General features: G+C 36.4%; 1 protein-coding gene across 2 annotated transcripts in view; it reads left to right on the top strand.

Moving 5' to 3' along the window:
• Positions 1–20,065, top strand: part of CHRM3 (cholinergic receptor muscarinic 3) — a 290,559-nt gene that overhangs the window by 87,705 nt on the left and 182,789 nt on the right. The window contains exon 2 of one of the 2 annotated variants that reach the window (XM_074820666.1): positions 6,435–6,544. The gene's annotated coding sequence lies outside the window, so the exon portion shown is untranslated. Of the gene's footprint in view, positions 1–6,434; positions 6,545–13,977; positions 14,006–20,065 lie in introns of those variants that run through there. The other variant, XM_074820668.1, reaches the window with a different exon arrangement.

Below are 20,065 nucleotides of genomic sequence, written 5' to 3'. Positions count from 1 at the left end.
TCATTTTCTTTTGATCTTGTTTTTTTTAATGACCTGTTATTGCTAGATGGGTAGAATATCTGCTCAAACCATCAATTCTGACTTTATTCAGTGCCCTCCTGCTTTATTCATATCTCACACAGGTAAGAGGTGATGAAATGACAGTACAGAAAAAGCTGGGTTGGGTTTTAACTGTTGTGTCATACAGCAGTCTGCACAGGAACTTCTGTAGTTCCCCAAAATGTAATTTGGTTCATAGAATATGAAGATACAAATCCTTCCTTTGCCAAGCAATATCAGTAGCTGTTCACAGATTTTAAATGTGTTGAGAAGCAGTATTTTTGCATGTGACATCTCCTTCCTGTTGCTGATATGGTAAAAATATTCTGGTGGGTCAGCCATTTTCTGCAAGGTTATAAAAAAAATATAAAGCTATTCCTCTAGTGTAAAAAGAAATAATAGGTTGTTGACAGGGACAGAGCACAGTTGTTCCTGACGTCCATTGGTCAAGAATCTGTTAGAGACTGTATACTGACATGAAAGTTAATCTTGCATCATAGAAAGGATGTGAACTGCAGCACTGGAGAATGAATGTCACATTTTCATTACCTACTTGCTCAGAGCAGAGCTCTCTCACAGGAAATACATTAGCCTTGTTTCTTCACCTGATGTCCTGCTAATGGAAGAGAGTGAGTGACAAGGGAAGTTCATGGACTGATACAGGAGGAGTGTCTTTTTAAAATTACATGTCTTTTAAAAATTATACTCAGGTGATATTAAATGCACAGTTTATGCATATAAGAAGTGATATTCAGAACCTGTTGATATAAACTGACATGTTGATTCCTCTGTTCTGTTCCCTGCTGTAGCAACAAAATGGGTATTTTTCCCACAAAGAGCTTAAAAACATGCAGACAAATATTGACATAGCATTGCAAGTCTTCATGCAGAACTGAAGTAAATAGCCTAAATGAGAACCATGGTTTGAATGGGAAATTAAGAGCAAAATTTTTATCCAAATACTTGTGAAAAATACTCAACAGAAATAATAGTGACTATGTGAAGTCCTGAATGAAGTTGTAGTAAGGTGGGGGATCATTATGGAGAAAAAAACAAAGATGCAAGAGAAGTGTAAATCGTTTCAGTTTCTTTTGCTCTATTACCAGCAGTATTCACTGTTCAGAGATCAGAGGTAATAGTCCTTCTTTCCTGAGACCAAAAATCTATTGTTTGAGAAGTTAGTATCAGTCAATTTTTAGTGAATATTGAAATGGTTTTTTGAACAATACATGCTGCCAGATGCACTTTTAATGAACTGTGCTCCAAATGCAGCTTCATTACTTTTTTTTGGACATTTTTTTCGTTTTGGAACATAGCAATTTAATGGAAAATCATATTCTTTGGCCTCTGAGAGGCAGATTTTTTATTGTAAGTGTAACCTGAATTGGTTACACTTTGAAAATAGGTCAGTGGCTAGTAGAGTTTGTATAAGGACTAAAAAGCATTTTATCAGTACTCATTAGACATTGTGGTTATAAGGTCTCACTGTTAAACTTGAGAGCTTCAAGCAATAATATGCTACTCCACAGTTTTTAAATATTGCATATTCATAACATTAAACAAAGTTTGATTAAAACAACAGTTACAGTAGTTGCCAGGGGCCAAAATGTTTGGTTATTTGGATAAGATCCAGTTTTGTTCATTATAAGGGGACAAATACATCCAGTTTCTCTTCCTGCTGTAAACAATTAATATATTGTTACTCAATGCGTTGTAATAATCAACTGGCATTTAGCATGTTGAGGCAAATCTTAGCATAACCAAGCCTAATGAGAGGTTTTCATTTAAATAAAGAAAACCATATAAATAGCAATCAGTTTGAATATAGTCAGTGATTTAAAACAATGTTGAGTGTTTTACCATGAAAGATCTTTAGCACTTGTATGTGTTAAAGACCCGGTGTGTCTGTCCTGGTTTGCACAGTGTGTAGCTGGCAGCTCTGTTGGGTTTTTGTCTTATTATGTTGTACCAGGTAGTAACCATGGGTTTGACTAATTTAAAAAAAGAAAAACAAGGGTCAAGAATTATGCTTAGAATTGGAGGCACAGGTACACAAAATGTTCTCCTCTGTGATAAGCTTTGATGAGTGAAAATTAATGTATCCAACAACTAAATATGTATACAATACTAAATATGTATTTTGGCTCAGAGGGTTACATGCAGAGTAGCAGAGGCAGTCATTGCATGAATATTCACAGGCCAGGCTGCCCTTGCAGGTGAGCAGCACTGGGACAGGCTTGTATAACCTGACCCTAAAGAGTGTGCGAGTGACTCATTAATTTTATCTGTACAGGCCAAGCCATTTGCAGTTAGCTCTTTGAGATTAGCCCTTCTCTGGTTTTGAAATACACACAAAATACCTGTGGTTTCTAATTATTTTTCAGTGCATGTTGCTTGCTAGGAAAAAACCCCTTTGCCTTTATTGAAATGACAGCTTAGATTTCAATAGAGAACAATCCTTGCAAACTACTTCTGTCAGTAGTACTTCCTTCAAAGCAACTCTTCTCATTAATGACATCAATTGCTAATTCATGTTCCATCTGGATACTTATATAGCTGCATAGGGTACTAACGAAATTGCCCTTTTGTAGAAAGACTTTTGTGGAAATGGCAATGAGGCATATGTACAGTCTAAAACTGTCTCTACATTTCTAAGAAGTGAATCCAGGATAAATTTTTACTCCACCCTCAGAGACCATCTGAGACTTTTTGTATTCTACTGACCTTAGAACCACTGCTCTTGAAGCATGCTGCGCTTTGTGCTGGAGGTGGTTACTGCTTCCAGTCCCTACTATACCTGTGCTGGGGCACTGCTGACCTTGTGGGGACTGGTTGCAGGGACCCACAGTCCCTATATAATGCTGATGCACAGGGACTGCTGTGTTTCATGTAGTTGTATGTGTGACTGTAATTTCAACCAGAAGTTTTGTGTCCAGCAGTGAAGTCACAAATAAACTCTTACTGTCTACCTGTGCCACTTAAGTGCTGGGAAGAGATTAAGACTGGCTACAATGAGCAGATTTTTAGTTGTTTGCATTTCAGGTGTTTTGTAACTTTCAGTAACATTTGGTAGCTTCCTTAAAAAGTCTCTATATTGTGAATACTACCTTATTTGGTTTTGTGTGTACTCAAAAAAAATATAACAATGTTAGTCCTTGCAAGGTTTATTTTTCTTTCATATTCTTCAAGTACTTGGAAACATCAAAGTCTTTTATGGCTTTTAATTTTATGGGCAGTCAAAATACCACAGGAAGGCCAAAATTTGTATTGTTTTGGCTCTGCAGACATCTTCTTGAAGGATTACGGCAGTCAGCAGAATGTGTAAACTTCATTTCCAGGGGGTCACTAAAGCATCCTTAAGAGCAGCTTGGGAATCTAGTCCCACAAGACAAGGCCCTCAAATCTATGACTGAATGATGGTCAGGGGCTTCTGTTAAAATGTTTTAGTAACTTTGCACTTCACAGCTGTAAGTTAATTATCTTGCATTTGGGACGCAGTGATTGATCATGTTTATGTAACTAGGACATTGACATACAAAATACAGTGCATTTACTTAAATTGAAGGTTTACCTCAAATTGACAGTGTAATTATTTAAACAAAGGTGTAGTTATTCAGAAATTATAATGTGACTGCAGTAGTTATCTGACCAGGCCTTGTTCATTGTGCACATTGATGGCTTCCTACATTCTACAGCTTCTCACACTGCAAAGAAGTATATGCAGAGTTTGTGAAAATTCTGGGGAAGATACTGCTTTAGTGGAAAGCATGTGCTGATGTAAAAAACTCTTGGAGTTCTCACATTAATTTTATATCTTTTAGAGGAAAGAACTAGGAGAGTGGAAAAGTGTCTCCTCACAGTTTTGTTAAACATAACCTCCAAATATTGAAGGTTTTTTTTTTCTAGTTTTGTTGTTGTTTGGGGGGAGTTGGGGGGTGTGTGGGGTGTGGTTGGGGTTTTTTTTTTTGGTTCTTTAATAACCTGTCAGGAAGCTGTTCAGTGAAATCGAAACCTGTTCAAGCAGCAATGTAGGGGAAAAACTAATTATCTGATTAGCCACCTTACTGTCTTGGCAGGTCCAGGCTGATGCCTGTTCATATGTTCAGAGCTGGAAATGATGAAAAGAAAGTAATTTAAATAAAATAACAGATAGATCACTTTAAGTTATGGGAAGAGCTTATCATGAAAATATTGGTTCTTGCAGACTTTGAGAGAAAAAAAAGAGAATAGCCTGTTAAAGACCCCAAATAACCATATCCATTCTGTTCCACATTTTTCACATTTTATTTGAATTTAATTTTGTCTTTAGAAAGCCTTAAATTTTAGAAGTTTGTACTGCATAACACATTGACATAGCAAAGCTGTGAACTTGCCATACTGGGTTAAAATACTAACATTCATATAAATACTGTCTTCACTGATAAAATATTTCTCAAAACAAGGGTGCAGTTTGACATGCGTTTTAGTAGTAGCAGTGTCAGGTTGAGCAGTTTATCTTCTATTCTCTGTGCCTACCCCTGTGCTACGTTATCCATTATGCCAGCGTTGTGGGTTTTGTGGCCAAGTAGTTCATCGAGGGGGGAAACTGGACCTGCCTTTAAAAAAAAAAAGTTTTTGGCAAGTTATTTTTGAGTTGGACCAATTCCCGACTTCTGTTCCCTTGTGCTGAAGAGACAGCGGGGACTGGAGAAGTAGCAGCAATAAGTAGCCTGGTGTAGGATCTGCTTAAAGTTACCTGATTGTCTGAAAAAAGACTGACTGTACTTGAAAATAGGTAATTTTGTCCTTTGAAAGAGTGTTAGAAAATGAGTACAGAAAAGTATTTAGAAGAACACACATATCAGAAACTATTGTATGTGAGTAGAATGCATTTTCCTAAGCGTGTTTGTTTTGACTTTCATGCAGGGTCTCCACTATGATAAAATATTCTCATGTTTAAGCCAATTAAGAATTTATTTCCCTTGTAAAATAAATCTGGATAAGAGTTGGTTATAGTAAATTTGTGTGCTGACATTTTCTACCCATCTAATTTTCATACATTTATGTATCACTTGGCTGAGTCTGTAATTCAGCATTTCTATTGGGTTTTTAGAGAACAAAGGCAGACCAGAAAGGTTAAATGTTTAGAGGGTTCCTATAGCTGCCCTTAAGCTATTAACAGAATTTAGAAGTAGAATTTCAGCAGAAGGGGGCAAAAGAAAAGTGTGATTCATGCAGACAAATATCTGTGGAAAATGGTCAGAAAATCATATTCATTGTACCTACTAAGCTTTTCTTATTAAAGGCAAAAGAAAATCAAATCCCTAGATTTTAAGATCTGTTCAGTTCTATGGAAAATGTAAAACCCCACTTCGGAGAGAGCTTTGAAATCTCATTCTATACCTGATAAAAAGAGTATTTTGGAACCCACCACTTTCAAAAAGTTCCATGAAAGAGGAACCACTGTGCTGGGATCACACTTTAACTTCAGTCTTGACTTTCTTTTAACCTAAGATTTGACATTAACTATAACTGAAATAAAAAGCCTGGTTTGAGAAGAAATATTTAAATCTGAAACTATTGAAATGGGATGCTTCAAGAGGGGTAGAACTCTCCCATTCCTTTTTGCTTGGAGAAAAAAAACAAAGAAACAACCAAATGTCCAAACAAACCTGGATTTGTCAAATTTTCAGTTTGAGCCAGCGTTTCAGTTTAAGTGCCTGCACTTTTGGGAATTTGCAGGATTTATGAAAGAATGGTTCTGTATTGCTCTGGCCTTCATGTGTAGTGAAATAAAACCAAGAAATTAATAGGCATATGTTGCTGTTGATGGGATGATGGATGTTCCTTGTTCTGCATGTGCTCCTAACCCAAGTTAAGCAGCGTACCTTGTGTTAGAGCTGTTGACCTTGTTGGCTGCCTGCTGATACATGTGCCAGGCCGTGGGTCCAGCCAGGCTGCCCACTCACATGCAGCACTCTTCCCTGTCATGCACCTTTGCACTTAGTTTTGGCATGTGGATTTTATGCTTTGGTAGAAGGTGCACTGTGAAGTCCTGCATAAAAGAAACAAAAAGGAAAATAAAATAGAGCTTGAAAATGTTGTTTTGAATAAAATGCTGATGCATAAAACTATTGTCATTAAACAACAATGAATAAAAGATCTGAATCCTGAAAAGTCAGCTGAAAGCCAAAAAAACTATAAAAGAACTGCAAGTGATGTATTTGATTGCAGTGGTTGTAAAAGAAACTTGCTGGATGGTGATGGTGTGCAACAGGCTCTTTTCTAACTGTCTTTTTGACAGTATGCTTTAAAGAACAGTGAAATTGTATTTTAAATAAGGAACACTCAGTTTTCCCTATTTCAATGTCTGATTAACTTTTATGTGTTTTGTTTTTTGTTGGGTTTTTTTTAAGATCTTGATGGTTATGGCAAAATCTTTCATCGGCGTATGGTATAATGGGCTACCGGTTGGATGATTTACAGTCATCTGAAACATGATATATACTTCTCTTCCTTGTCCATGGTAAGTTTGGTTCCTGTACATACCTATTAAATGCTTGACTTCAGAGAAGGAACTAAAAGTTTGCAGTGACCTGCATTGGATGTTGTTCCCATTGTTGTCATATGGACTAGCCTAGAGTTGTTAATTTACTGAATATATAAAAGCCAGTTCTTTTTCTTAAGCTGTTTGAGGATGTTTAAAAAACTTAAGTTAAAAAAATACCCATACAAATTTTTTCTTTTTTTGGATGATTTTAGAGCTATGCACAGCTTGATATGCTGTCTTTCCCTTCAGCTTGAAAGCATCTTCACCTCCATGTGGAGTGTCTTAGTTCAAATTACATTCCAGCCAAATGTTCTTTTTGGTATGACACGTACCTCGACGCATTGAAGAACAAAATAACTGTAACTATGTTACAAATATAATTCAAAACATAGGGAAAAAATAAATTGGAGAAAATATTTAGAAATAAGTTTTCAGTTTTATTTTTGCACTGGTTCTATGTTTTGTGCTTACAATTAATCTGATTATAGTATTCTTGAGGAATGTTAAGTATTGTATAAACAATAATATTAAAAGCAAGGCTCCTTGTAGTATAACTGAACTATCACTTCTGATTTACAGTGTCCAGACATGCAATAATGAGTTCCAAAGCACTAGTTGTTCATTTGGCTTAAATGCATTGACAAACCAAATTTGGATATCAAAACGTTCCACTGACAACTCTTTAACACACCAGAAATAGCAGCCCAGTCTCCTGTCTAAATATCAGATGAAGCATTTGAGGTTAAAATCTCCACTGTCTTCCTCTTCTCCTTTTTAAGAGTGTTGACATGGCTCTTACGCCAAAGCTTGTTTGTGAATGGTACTGAATTTTCTGGAATAGTTTCTTAGCCATTGTTAAAATCTGTCTGTAAATGTTTTTTACCTTAAGTCTGTGTCTAGGGTTCAAGTTTAAAAAGATACGATGTGCCAGCATGAAACATATCTTTCCTTTTCTATTCCTGTTCCAGATTTCAAAGTTCTTAGAGGTATGCAGAAGTAGTGAGAGAATCAGAGAGATGCAAACATTGAGAATAGAAGGGGCAAATTAATGATATTAGTCAAAGCCATTCTTATGATATGCTTAAATACTGTAATGAACTAAGACAGAGGCAATGCAGTTTCCAGACGTGTGTGTTTGTGCTTGATAATGGAAAGATGTGTTTAAATATCCTATATAAATGGATAGAGATATTAACAGAAAAAATGGTTACTATTATTTTTGGTGGAGGTAGGTATTTACACAGTGAAACGGAGAGACATACGGCACATCTTTTTCAGCCTTTGGAGGGCATCTTATGCCTGCCTCACTGTTACCAACTTCAGCTGGCTTTGCATTTCAAATGATACGTCTCCCAGGTACTAACCATACAACTCTGAAACCAGGGAGCCAGATAAATAGCAAAGAAAACATCACCTCACTTGTTTCCGCTGGCAAAGTATTGAGGAAGAAAGAAAGATATTGTTTGATGGGTTATCTAGCACCTGTTGATTCTGCGAGGCAGTTCCCCGGGTATTCATTGAGTTCTGCATTGTTCCCTAACCAGGCTTTTTATTTGCCGAATTAGCCAATTTGCTTCAAAGACTTGACCTTTTCTTTTCTCCTCTTCCTTATCAGCAATGTGCCATACATTTCTAAGCCTATTTTTGCATCCTGAATGTGCACTGATTCATGATGAAATAAGGGCTTTGTGACAGGTCTGGTGGAAGAACTAACTTCTTTAAACAGAGAAAAGGATGTCTATTTCATATGTGTAAACACTGCAGGATTTTGTCTCCTTTTCCACAGGTCTGCTACACCATGTTTTACTGTAATTATTCCCTGTGTCCACCAGCATAAGAACAGAATCCAGTCCACAATGTTTCCTTTGTGGGCAAACTAAAAAAAAAGAAAGTGTGATCACGTCTTAAATTATTTAAGAAATGCTGGTTTGTGTTGCCCTGACAAAAAAACATTGCTTGCTTTGGCAGTCTTGTTTGTCAGAATTTTTCCTCTTTGCAGTCAAACTCTTTAATCACAGAGGATGTGTGTGTAAAAGGGCATCTTCATTCCCCCACCACCCTTCACTGTTGTATCCACTCAAGATTCACATAGGCTCTCAAAAGCCCACTGCTTCTTTCTAACCAGATTAAAGCTAAGGTGGACATCAAGAAATAAACTGAATGTCACCACACATGATACGAAACCTAGAGATTTTCTACCCTTACTACAGTAGCTTGTGGAATGATATCGGGAGGCTAAATAAGCCTTACGTGTCAAATTCAAGCCCTACAAAAGAAGAAATTATATTCAAAACTGTAATATATATTTAGAATCTGTAAAATAATACTGATGATAATAATAGTTCTAGTTTGTTCCCAAATCCTATACTCTGTGAGCTAGACCAGGGAAACCTACTACAGAAAGATACGTTAAGATGATGAATTCAGGCTTTTAGAGGAGATGGTAGGATATGAAAAGAACTTACGTGAAAGGGAAATGGAATCTCTTACAAGGAAGTACTGGAAATGCAGTATTGTACATCAGCCTGTAGTTATTGAGTGCCTTCTGTATCTTCTTTCTGCATTGATCAGCTGATAACAACTTTGACAGTTTTTTATGGCTGGAAAACAGTCAAATCCACTGAGATGAGCAAAGAAACAAACCAAACAACAACAATAAAAAGTGGAAAATCTTAATTGTCTCCTATATATTGAGAAACTTCATATAGTATTTTAATATTGAAAGGATTTTTTTAAAGATATTGAATATGTAAAGTCAGCACAGGATGACAAGCAATAAAGAGCAGAAGCCAGATGCTGTTTAGGAGACATTTATGATAATTAAAAAGAGAATATATAAAACATTAAAGGTCAGGACATCTACAAACAAGATAAGTGGTTCAGACCATATGTTAAGTTATAAGAATAAAGAATGAATTTTTAGTACATAATCACATCAACTTACTTGGAAGGCACACTGAAAATAAGTCTGGGAAGCTCAATAAAAACTGTAGTAGGTATCCCAAAGTCCTAATACTTAATGTTGTCCGAGTGTTACCTAATATAGACAACAACTTAAAGGAACAACATCAGCAACTGCTAGGTAGTATTACAGTTCTATTACCTGACTTAGAAAAAGGCAACAAGAAGAAAACATGGAGAAAGTCTAGCCCTGGATCTCAATTTCTCAACTCAAAACAAACTGTCAAAAACCATGTACTGAAACCTCCTATACCAGTACTAAGTAATGGAAAGCTTGTATTTTGGATGTTTCTGCTTCTGAACTCTTGTTTCAGCCTCTCTGTGTTAATGGCTCATCGCAGATAACGGATAGTGTTATAACTGAAGTCCTACATTTTAATTGTAAATCATCATTAATAAGTATTAAAACCAATCAATTTTTGTTATTTCCATTGCCTTCTCCTTATTGTGGAAATTCAGGGTTCTCTAGACTGCCACTGATCTTGCTTAGAGCATTGTTCTGTCAGAGTTCACACAGATGCATTCAGTGAATCTGGGTCTGTCCTTCCATGCCACCTGCTAGCCGGGCTGTCCGAACACATCACAGGCTTGCTTTGGATGCCAGAATAAATGGCATAGCAGCTATACTGAGAGAATCAAAATGAGCCATGCATTATTTATGGAAGTGATTACAATCCTACTGAGATATATCTTGAACTGAGATGCCTGCAGCTAATAAACAGAAACAAAGGAATAACTGTTAGCGTTTGTCTTGAAAATTTCTGGTTTCAGTGAATTTAAACTAGATTTTTAATGCTGCCTCGGTGCATTCAAATAAAGTAAGAACTCCCCTTTGCACTTTTACTTTCATTTCCACACAATTCTGTGAACTTCATTTTCAAGCTAATATTGTGATCCAGGACTGCACCATGTCAAGAGTCTTGAATAAATTATGCCACAGAAGCTTCAAAATCTACAGAGAAACTAGCCATAAGGTTAGGTACTGGTTAAAAGAAGGCTCAGTAACTTAGGAGGCATTGCTGCTGATGTGCTGTCTACTAATGTTTTTCTGTTAGTAGGGAATCTTAACTAATGATTCTCTATCAGCCTGTCCTGACTGATGTGTTAGTCAATGGATCAGTGAGTAATTTTATTTCCTTTTAAAGAACATCCTTCTAATGTGTGATAGAATTTGACTTTAGATGAACTGCTGCAAGCAATTTCTTTATCTGTATGCAGACAGGAAAATATTTTCACTTCCTATAGGTTTGAATTTCTATAGGTTTGAATTTGTGCATAGTTTTCTTCTGAATTCATAAATTATTTAAAGCCAAGTAATTACCTCTGTGGGCTTTTTGCATTTAAAAAAAAATAGTAAATGAATAAAGATGCTTGGAATGAGAAGGGGCTCTGTGGTAACATTACTGTTGTGTTTAAATTCTATACTCTTTAACTGCACCAGGCTCTTAACAAAAGTGCTGGGTTTAAATCTTCAACAAACTTGCTTGAAAATATATGCAATGAATTAATATTTAATTTTTAGCCTTTCTACTCTGCTACCATAAAAGAAATGGCAGCCATTTTCTACAAAAGACTGAGGGCTTGCCAGTTTTATTAGGGTAAAAAAAAAGCCACATGCAAATACTAGTAAACTGATTATTTGGTTTTTTTTCCTTAGAATGTTGATCTAGTGTTTTTTCTCATTAACAGCTAGTGAAATAAGAATATACTGCAAGCGCTTTAGATCTGTTTGGTTTTCTTATTCTCCTGCTATGACGGTAACACTGATAATGGAAAACCAAGATGCAATACAGAGAACTATCCAACCCATTACCAGTTTGATAGGGGAGGATCCTGGAAAACTAGAAGGGTTTAAATGGCATGTGATCTAGGAGAGCCATATCAGTGATCAACTGTCTTTGATGCCCTAGCAGCACCAGCTCCTCCGCTCAAAGTTGAGCTGCAGGAAATTAGTGCAACTTAATCAGTGAGAGATCTTTTTGAAGGGAGAGATGGCTTTATTTTGGATAATCTGCGATTGAGTTGTTTTTGCCCATTTGTGTTCTCACACTGGCATGCTCACAGCACTGGAATACATGTCCAGGTGATCTGGCCAGCATCGCTTGTGTGCAGGTCTGGAGGCCAGGTGCTGCCAGCAGTTGCATCTTCACCACTTCTCTTGGGTTCCTCTTGGTTGGTAGGGACAGATGAGGTTTGGGAAGCTCTTTTATATGATATATGATTTATATGATTGCTATTTTTTGATTGTTCACCTCAGAATTTTTACTTTAGCCTCTGTAAGTGTTAGGCAAATCTGCTGCCAGGTGTGTTCTCCTTTCATATTCCTCACGGTGGTGGGGCTGGCAGGAGGCAGCATGTGGCATCACTGCATGTGGTGTCGCCTCTTTTGCCTGCTTACACTTCTGACCTGCACAGCAGCCTGGTCTACAGTGTAATTGATTAGACAGTTTTAATTCTGGATACCTAGCTTGAAAAACATATGCTAAATGCTTACTATAAAAATTGAGGACGTTAAAGTTACCTAGGATTAATTACCCAAAAATGTGCCTAGAAAATGGAAATTTGTTTCTTTTTAAGAAAAACTGAATATATCAGTCTCCTGGTTGGTTGACATTGACTGCTGGAGTCAGGTCGTGCTTCCTGTATGCTTGAGAAGCCTGAGTTTGATAACTCCTGGAGTTTCTCACACAAAGGATTCAACAGGGATTTCTGAAAAAAAAAATAGTGTAAGTAATATGCTGCTTAGAACAATCAGCAATTTTTTCTTTGTTCTTTCACAGTTAACAGGAAAAGTTCCTTTCTGAATGATTATTATTTTGGAGCTTTTGGAGTTTTATGTTACATAAATATGTTTTGGAACTAGATTTTTATATGAGCATAATTCTGAAATAAACAAAAAAATATTGAGATATTTAAAAGCTATGTGGCCCCAATTGTGGGAGAGGAAAGCAGGCCTTTGATAATCAGAGCAAATAATATTTTTTTTCAAAAAAGCAGTTTTAAAAAGACTGAATTACTATTTTTTTTCACTAATCATCTAAATAATTAGAATACCTCTGAGTATTTATAAAACCCAGGGATGTGTTGGCTGTAAGGCTCTCGGGAGGGCTCCTCCCACTTCAGACAGGATCATCACCCACCTGGATGAGGGCAGCCATGGCTCTGCCCCTGCCGGGGCTGGCTGCCCATCCCCTTTGCTCCTGGTCCCTACTCACACCAGGGGTTATTCTGTGCCATGAACCCACCTGGGCACATGGGGAATGTCATGAGGTTTGTGTTGGCCCAAACCTCAAGAGTATTAAAGGTCTTTCCAGCTAGATGCTCTGCCATCAGCCATGTCATCACTCCTTCTAATTTACTGTCAGTTGTGTATTTGCCAATGGGACCGCTTTGGCAACCAGCAGGTCACTGATGAAGCTGTTGAACAATATAGGCCACTGAAATTTACTTTTGCAATGAGGTAGTTTTAATTATTTTCAACATACCAATGTTATCATATAATTTATCTGATAGCAGAAAATTGTTATAAGGACATGTGCCCAAATTAAGCATAATCATTTTAAGACTCATTCGAAAAGTAGCTTTGCAAAGCACAATATAGAAAACAGGTAAGAATCACTGCAGTTCTGTGACTTCCAGCTGATTAAATGCATACAATACCTATATGTCCTCTAACTTTGATTATTTTCACAGCCAGCATCAGCAATAGGAGAAATGGGGGAAAGGATACTGGTAGAAAAGACACAGCTTCTGAAAAGCAGTTTACATTTCTCAGCTCAGTGAAACAAAAGCTAGGCTTTTGAAAGGACTAATGAAGTGCTTGAGAAGGGGAGGAATGTGATTCATAAGTTTAATTCATGCTGTTACAGCAGGCATCCACAGTTCAATTCTGCATTCATTGCTTTTAGATGAGCTCTATATTAAATCTGAGTAAATTTATTCAGAAATTTAGACTATATTTTTTCCCTTTTACTGTTGTCAGTAAAAGCATCTAGATATCAGCAATTTGTTAGCTTAGATAGAACTATCTCATTGACATCAGAACTGTTGCTAGAAAACTAGATCAGTGCAGATTTTTACAAGTAGATTGGTCATACTTTCTGGTAGAATAACTACTGTTTGTGGATAATGTTTACCTTTTCAGACTCTGGTTACACTGAAATGCTATTGGATACCCTTAACAAAATTGGAGTAAACCATCATAAAATCCTCAATACTTTAAGGAACGTCTTTTGTGGAGTGGCTTTTGACAAAAGCAGCGTAATCTTTAATATCCTTCTATGTTAAGTTTAACGTCTGCTTTTTGTAATACCGTGTAACACTTCCCCTTATCAGTTTTCCTCTCATTTTATTTCCCTTTGTATTATACTGTTTTCTACAGCTTTACATAAACATGTCTTCTGACTGCATTTTATGTGAATTGATTTCGTTCTACAGTGGTTTGTAACAACTAATTTGGGCTATAAATTTCTGTGGGTAAGCATTTTTCTTGGCAAAATTTATTTTTTCTGCTAAATTATTTGCTTAGATGCTGCAATGAATAGATTTGGTATCAAAAGTAGTTCTTTGCCATACTAATATTAAGGAAACAATAATTTAGATACATCAGAATACTGATTTTTGAATAATTGGTACCACTGGCTTAGTGAGACATAATATTAATTATTCTAAGAATTAATATTTACTGTTATATCTCAACATTAATTTGTTGTGTGTCATTAAATGATGTCTTTTTTTGCATAGTGTATATATACATAGACATATGTGCACATATATAAAAAGATGAAGGAATAGTTTAAATTATATAGACACACTTCAAAAAAGAAGTTGGGGGAAAAGAAAGAGGATCATCCTCTTATGAGAGATGAGCAAACTTGGAAAGTAATTTCTTTCCTTTGAAATAAAACTTCTACTTTTTTTTTTTTTTTAAATTGCATATTTTATCTTTGTTCTGAATCCATTACTGTGCATCTCTTATTACACAGACCTTTATAATAAAGGTTGGATTCATCTGGTGTTTCTCTGTTGTCAATGGGGAGAGTCATGCAGCTCCAGAAGGCAATTCCTCTCTTATATCTATGCTAGATACTTATCTTAGAAGGTGATATATTACCCTCTGGAGTTGGCTATGCATGCAATATTGTTATTTCCTATTTTAAAAACAGGCCAAGATAAGCATGAAGAACTCAATGCTTGATATAGTTCTTTTTATTTTGTTGAGCTATAGCAATTGCATCCCTGGAGCGACTGCACTTGTTCAAGTGGATTCTACATTTTAAGTACACAAAGGTTCTCTTGAAGTGGTAGAAACTTTCAGGCTAAAAGATATAATACTTTACCACTATTATTATGTACCACAGTAAAAAAAAAAAAAAAAAAAAAAAAGTCTTCATTTATAATAGTATTTAATGCAAAACAGTAGTGTTCTTCATATCTTTTGTTTGCTTGATTGTTCAACATTCACAGAAACAACACACTTACCATGTTGTATTCTACCTGCTGCCTTTTTATATATAAGCAGAATGTTTATTAAAACTAGAAGTTTGTTTGCAATAAAAATGAGATCGGGAGAAGCAAGACTTTTTGAACCATTTTCTACTTTTTCTGTTTGTTACTGTAAAAGAGTAACGTGTATCAGTAATACTCATTTAACTAGTTTGTGCAATATAATTTATCTTATATTGAATCCTGTGTCACCTCTTTTCTAGAAAATCTTAGTCCATCTTATTATTTTATTGGTTTTTTACTATTTTTTCTATTTTGGTCAAGCTCGTGCTGCTTGTTGTCTTTCATGTTGCCTATACTAACTGAGCTAATAAAAATCTTTGCCCCAGACTCTTTTGCCTTACACAGCATCAACTATAAAAGTACAGTGATGCTTCAGCGTAGTGTCAAACTAGAGTCTTGCCTATGTTTACTCACTATAGTAGCTTTTATCCAAATACTTTTTAATTCTGGTGTCTTTGCCATGTCCTCTCTTCTTTACTGGTTTAACATGTTTACACATCTTTAGTTTTCAATGGGTTAGTCTTCATTTCCTCTGCTAACTGAAAGAGTATTGTGGTGCTATGTTAAATAGCGTTTCACCACAGCAATGTGGGCATTTTAGTGGTGTGGAAGTTATATTCCATTGGAGAATATATAGCTTTATTCAGGACTTAATACTTACATTCTGAGTTTCATCTTCAGCCAGGTTGAAGTGAATGACTTGACTCTGCCACTATACAAGACCTTCTTATATAGTGCTAATTCATCAATGCCATGCATTAAAGCTGAAATGTTTTGGATAAGAAATAACAGCAAGGTTTCAACCATTTGTACTAATAAAAGAAAATGTGCCATTTGGGTTATTCTGATCAGATTTCAGCTTGTATTACATCTTTTGTAATAACCTTCTTACTACGTTTCAGTTATATAGTCTGCTGTTCTTTAATTCTTCCTCTGAGCTGTTTTGTTGCTTGGCACAGTTGAGCAGCTGCTGTGTTCCCTCCTCCAGGTGGCTTTGCTTCAAATGCCTGGGAAAAAACGATTCCACCTAGAAATAGGTAACACCACAGTAACATATAAGAGGTATTTAAAATATCTCATGGTCTACTTTTTCCTGCCTGAAAGATTGTTCATGTTTTGGCTTCTCTACATTAGAAGGAGAGAGCATTTTTCATATTAGAAAAATCATTTAATTGCTTAATAGGCTGCCCAGCTATGTAGCTGTCAAAGAGCTGCTGAAGGCTTTTGAGTGAGGGTTTGTGGGTGTGATCATACTCAGGGATAGTGAAGGAAGTGAAGGATCTGCCTCAAACTGGTGAATCCTATGAGAATTGAGGCATCAAACAACCTTTCCAACAAGAGCCTGAAGCAACATATTAACATCTACAGCAGGTGATGCCAATGAGTCTGAAAAGCTCAGATTAAATGAATGCAGGTGTTGGTGTTAGAAAATCAGGTCTCTAAAGAATAGTGCTAGTTACTATCAAGGGATTGTTATTGCCAAAAGACGTTTAGAAGTAATTTAAATTGCAGTGCAACTCAACTTTGTGTTGACTCCAAGCAAGGTCATAAAATAGTCATGCATATGATTTAGTTCTGAATGTGAGTCAGCTATGGAGCAGGAACACTCTTAGATTTCTTTTGTTTGGAAAATTTACATAGTTGAGTTGATCAAACACAAGCTCACCATATTTGTTAAAGATCTAATACAAATTTTTAAAACCAGAACTAGAGCCTAACTGGTGAGAATTGATTCAAAAGATATATTTTTTTTTTTTAATTAGAGGTTTGCCCGTTCTCTGTCCTTTGCACAAATAAATCCATAAATAGACACCTTGGAGTGCATGTAGAGGTCACTGTTTAAATCCTTTTAAAGTATATTAACATTGTGAATAAGCATGAAGGGTTATTCAGGGGGTGAAAAAAAAAAACAAGAAAAAAACTCCTGTTCTTGCAAGATGTAGGAACTTCTTGTCCATTGTGTTTGGGTGTAATCTAGTTGGACAAGAGAGAGAACCTCTGGCCATTTTAAAAGGATGTGGCTTTGGAAAGGGGTGACATAATTTCTGTGTTTAGAATGGACATGGTGACTCCACGTGGGGTGACAGTGTCCAGAGCTTTCAGCCTTTTGTGGGTGACACAGACGAGAGAAAGAAGCAGCTTGTAACTCATGCTATCCATGAGAGGACTGCATGCATCGTCTGCCATTATGTATGTCTATAATCCTGAGCCATTTATAACAGAAGGGATAATTCAGCTGTTCCTGAAGAGTCATTGTTATTTCAGAGGATAAATAATGTTGTCTTATTATCATCACTTCACTGAGTATGAGACTGTTAACATTGACTTCCCCTCTATTTCATTAAAGAAAGCTATAAACCTTGCCTGTAAACTGTGTTTTGCGCAGCTGTTTTTATACATTTCTGTGAACTGTAACACTGTTGACAGAGCTTTTGATTATGTTTGACTTTTATTTTTGCTCCCAGTGTTCTAGGAATTTTGGATTGAATTAATGATTATAAGATGTCTGATTACTGATAAGCTCCTAAATATTTGAAGGAATGAAATAAAGCTCTTTTGCTCTGTCTCTCCTCTCCCTTAGTCATGTAAGAGAAGAAAGGCAAAGCAAGACAACGATATTCATGTACAAATAAATTTGTAACAATCTGGTTATGCTGTTGTTAAGAATGCTTTAACTCGTTGAAGGTATGTGATACAGTGCAATTAAAAAGCTGCCTGTGCTCAGTCTCAACTAAGTTATTAGAATAATTGGACACTTCTCAAACTTGATGGACTATATAACTATATTATTTTCTCAAATACTTTCATTAATCCTTAAGGTTTCAGTTCCCTGATGTGATAGGTGAAAAATCAACTAAGTGAAGAAATGCTTTCGTGATGGCACGATTGGCCATCCCAGCCGGGAGCAGCGCTGAGCCACCAGACTTGAGAAGGACTCATTCTGCACTGAAGCTGAATGTGCTACCCCTTTCCCTCCTCCCCTGTGTCTGATCCCCAGGCAGCATAGTTGTCACTAACTTCCAGTGATATTTTGCTTGTCTGCACCAGTCCTTAGGAACTGGGAGATTCCAGGAAGTTTTTGAAAACTGAGGTTTTTGTAAGTTTCCCGACTCATATCAACATTTTCCAGCATCCCAAAATAGGGTTAAATTCTGTGAATACCTTTTTTCTCTTACTAAATAAATCTATGCTGCTTTTCCAATAAATTAATTTGAAAACTATGGTTTTTTCCAAAGGGAACTTTTGTGTTATGCCAATTAAAAACAATAAACCATCACCTTTCCCCCTTATTTAATATGGGTAGTGTAACTAACCCATTATCCATGACTAGCTGTTACAGTGTGGGTCTTCATGTGCCACCCAGTTATGTGAGGAATTGCATTAATCATAAGAAGTAGGAGCTTCTTTCAAAGAATTTACTCTCAAATGTATGAGCAACTGTTGGCTGTAACCCACTTCATTTCTGCAGAGATCATACTCCCCTCACTCAACTGAGAGGGCAGTGGTTGCTGTGCCCCAGCACAAGCTCATTAGGAAAAGCCTGTCATTGCTTTAGAGGGTCTTGAGGTGGAGGAAAATGGAAGGAACGGGCATTCGGGGATACAACAACGGGGATACAAAAAGCAAGGATAAAACAAGGCTGGATATCTTGAAACTGTAGTTGCACAGCAGTAGCTAACACTGAGGTTTCAAAGGGAAGGCCCATGGCAGAATGTCATTTTATGACTTTAGGACTTGCTGCTGTTCAGACATGAAATAGTGCAGTTAAGAAAATTATTTACAAGTTAAGAGAAGCAGACTTTTCCAGGAGGTTACTTCACTCCCGTGAAGTAACACAGCAAGTTTGTTAGAGCTCTTTTGCAGTCTCTTAAACTTCTGCAGGTCCCTGAGATCTGGAGAAAACACATGTGTTGTGGCCTACTGTGATGAGTGATGAACTAGCATTATGTCTATGCTTTCACTGCAGTTGTGGGGCTTGTCTTCCACATATGGAGTGTATGGATAAATTAAAATTCATAATCCAGGAAAAGAATAGGTGAAGTTAAAATTTAAGACATCTGTGACATGATGGGAAAAGACCAGTGGGTCAGTTTAGTAGCTAGTTTGTGTGCTCTTACACATAATGGAGGTATAAAGAAAATAGAGCAGAAATCAGGAATAATAGGGCGGTGGAGGTGGGGGGAGGTGGAGGGGCATTGCAAAGAGAAAGAAAAACTGCATATGTAGTTTAAATAAAATATCTTTTGTTTGGAAGTTGGAAAGTTTCTGCTGTTCAAGGCTTTCTGCTTCTTGCCTCTTAGAGTGGAAGTGTTTCTTTGGAAATCTCTTCCTTAGAAAGTAGGTCAAGCAGCTTCTGTCACCGTGGTGTTTTGTTTATGAGGGAAAGGGCAAAATGAAAATAATTTACTAGCAATCCTTGAGAACTGTCACCATCTACTCTTTGACAGAGTGCAGACGACAGTAAGTGGCCTGTTAGGGTACAAGGTAAATTAGCAGTATTAATTAGCTGTCTGAGCTCTCTGTTTATTGTTTTTCCTGCTGTGAGTCTTTTCTAGACACATCTTGTTGGTCACACAAAATATTATCAAAGCAGTTGACTCTACTGTATATATATTTACTTATCTTTTTTTTAAATCTACTTGTTCAAATGTGCTTTAATTAACTCTGCTTGGTTAATCTGTCCCAGAGTGGTGGTGTTTGTGTCAACTTTTTTGTGTTTCAACATGGAGATTTTATCAATCAATTTAATTTGGAAAATAAAAAGTATCTGGACTAATATTGACTAGTACAGGACTGTTTTTCAGGACTTTAAACAGAGAAGTTGGCAGTGTATCAAATTTACAATCTGTAAATTCATCGAAGTTAGATCAAGTGGAATGTGGAGATATTTTTGAATTATGCGGCTATTCAGCTTTTTCTTTAGTAAAAGTCTGTAAATATGTTGTTCCTTGTAATTTGTTTTTCTAACCATGTCTAGTCTGATCTAGGATAATGATCTTTTTGGTAGGGTCAGGAGAGCAGTTATTA

Source organism: Strix aluco, chromosome 3, assembly GCF_031877795.1.
Source record: "Strix aluco isolate bStrAlu1 chromosome 3, bStrAlu1.hap1, whole genome shotgun sequence".
NCBI lineage: Eukaryota > Metazoa > Chordata > Aves > Strigiformes > Strigidae > Strix > Strix aluco.
The sequence above is the reverse complement of the archived record's forward strand: the minus strand, read 5'-3'. Positions and strand labels throughout refer to the sequence as shown.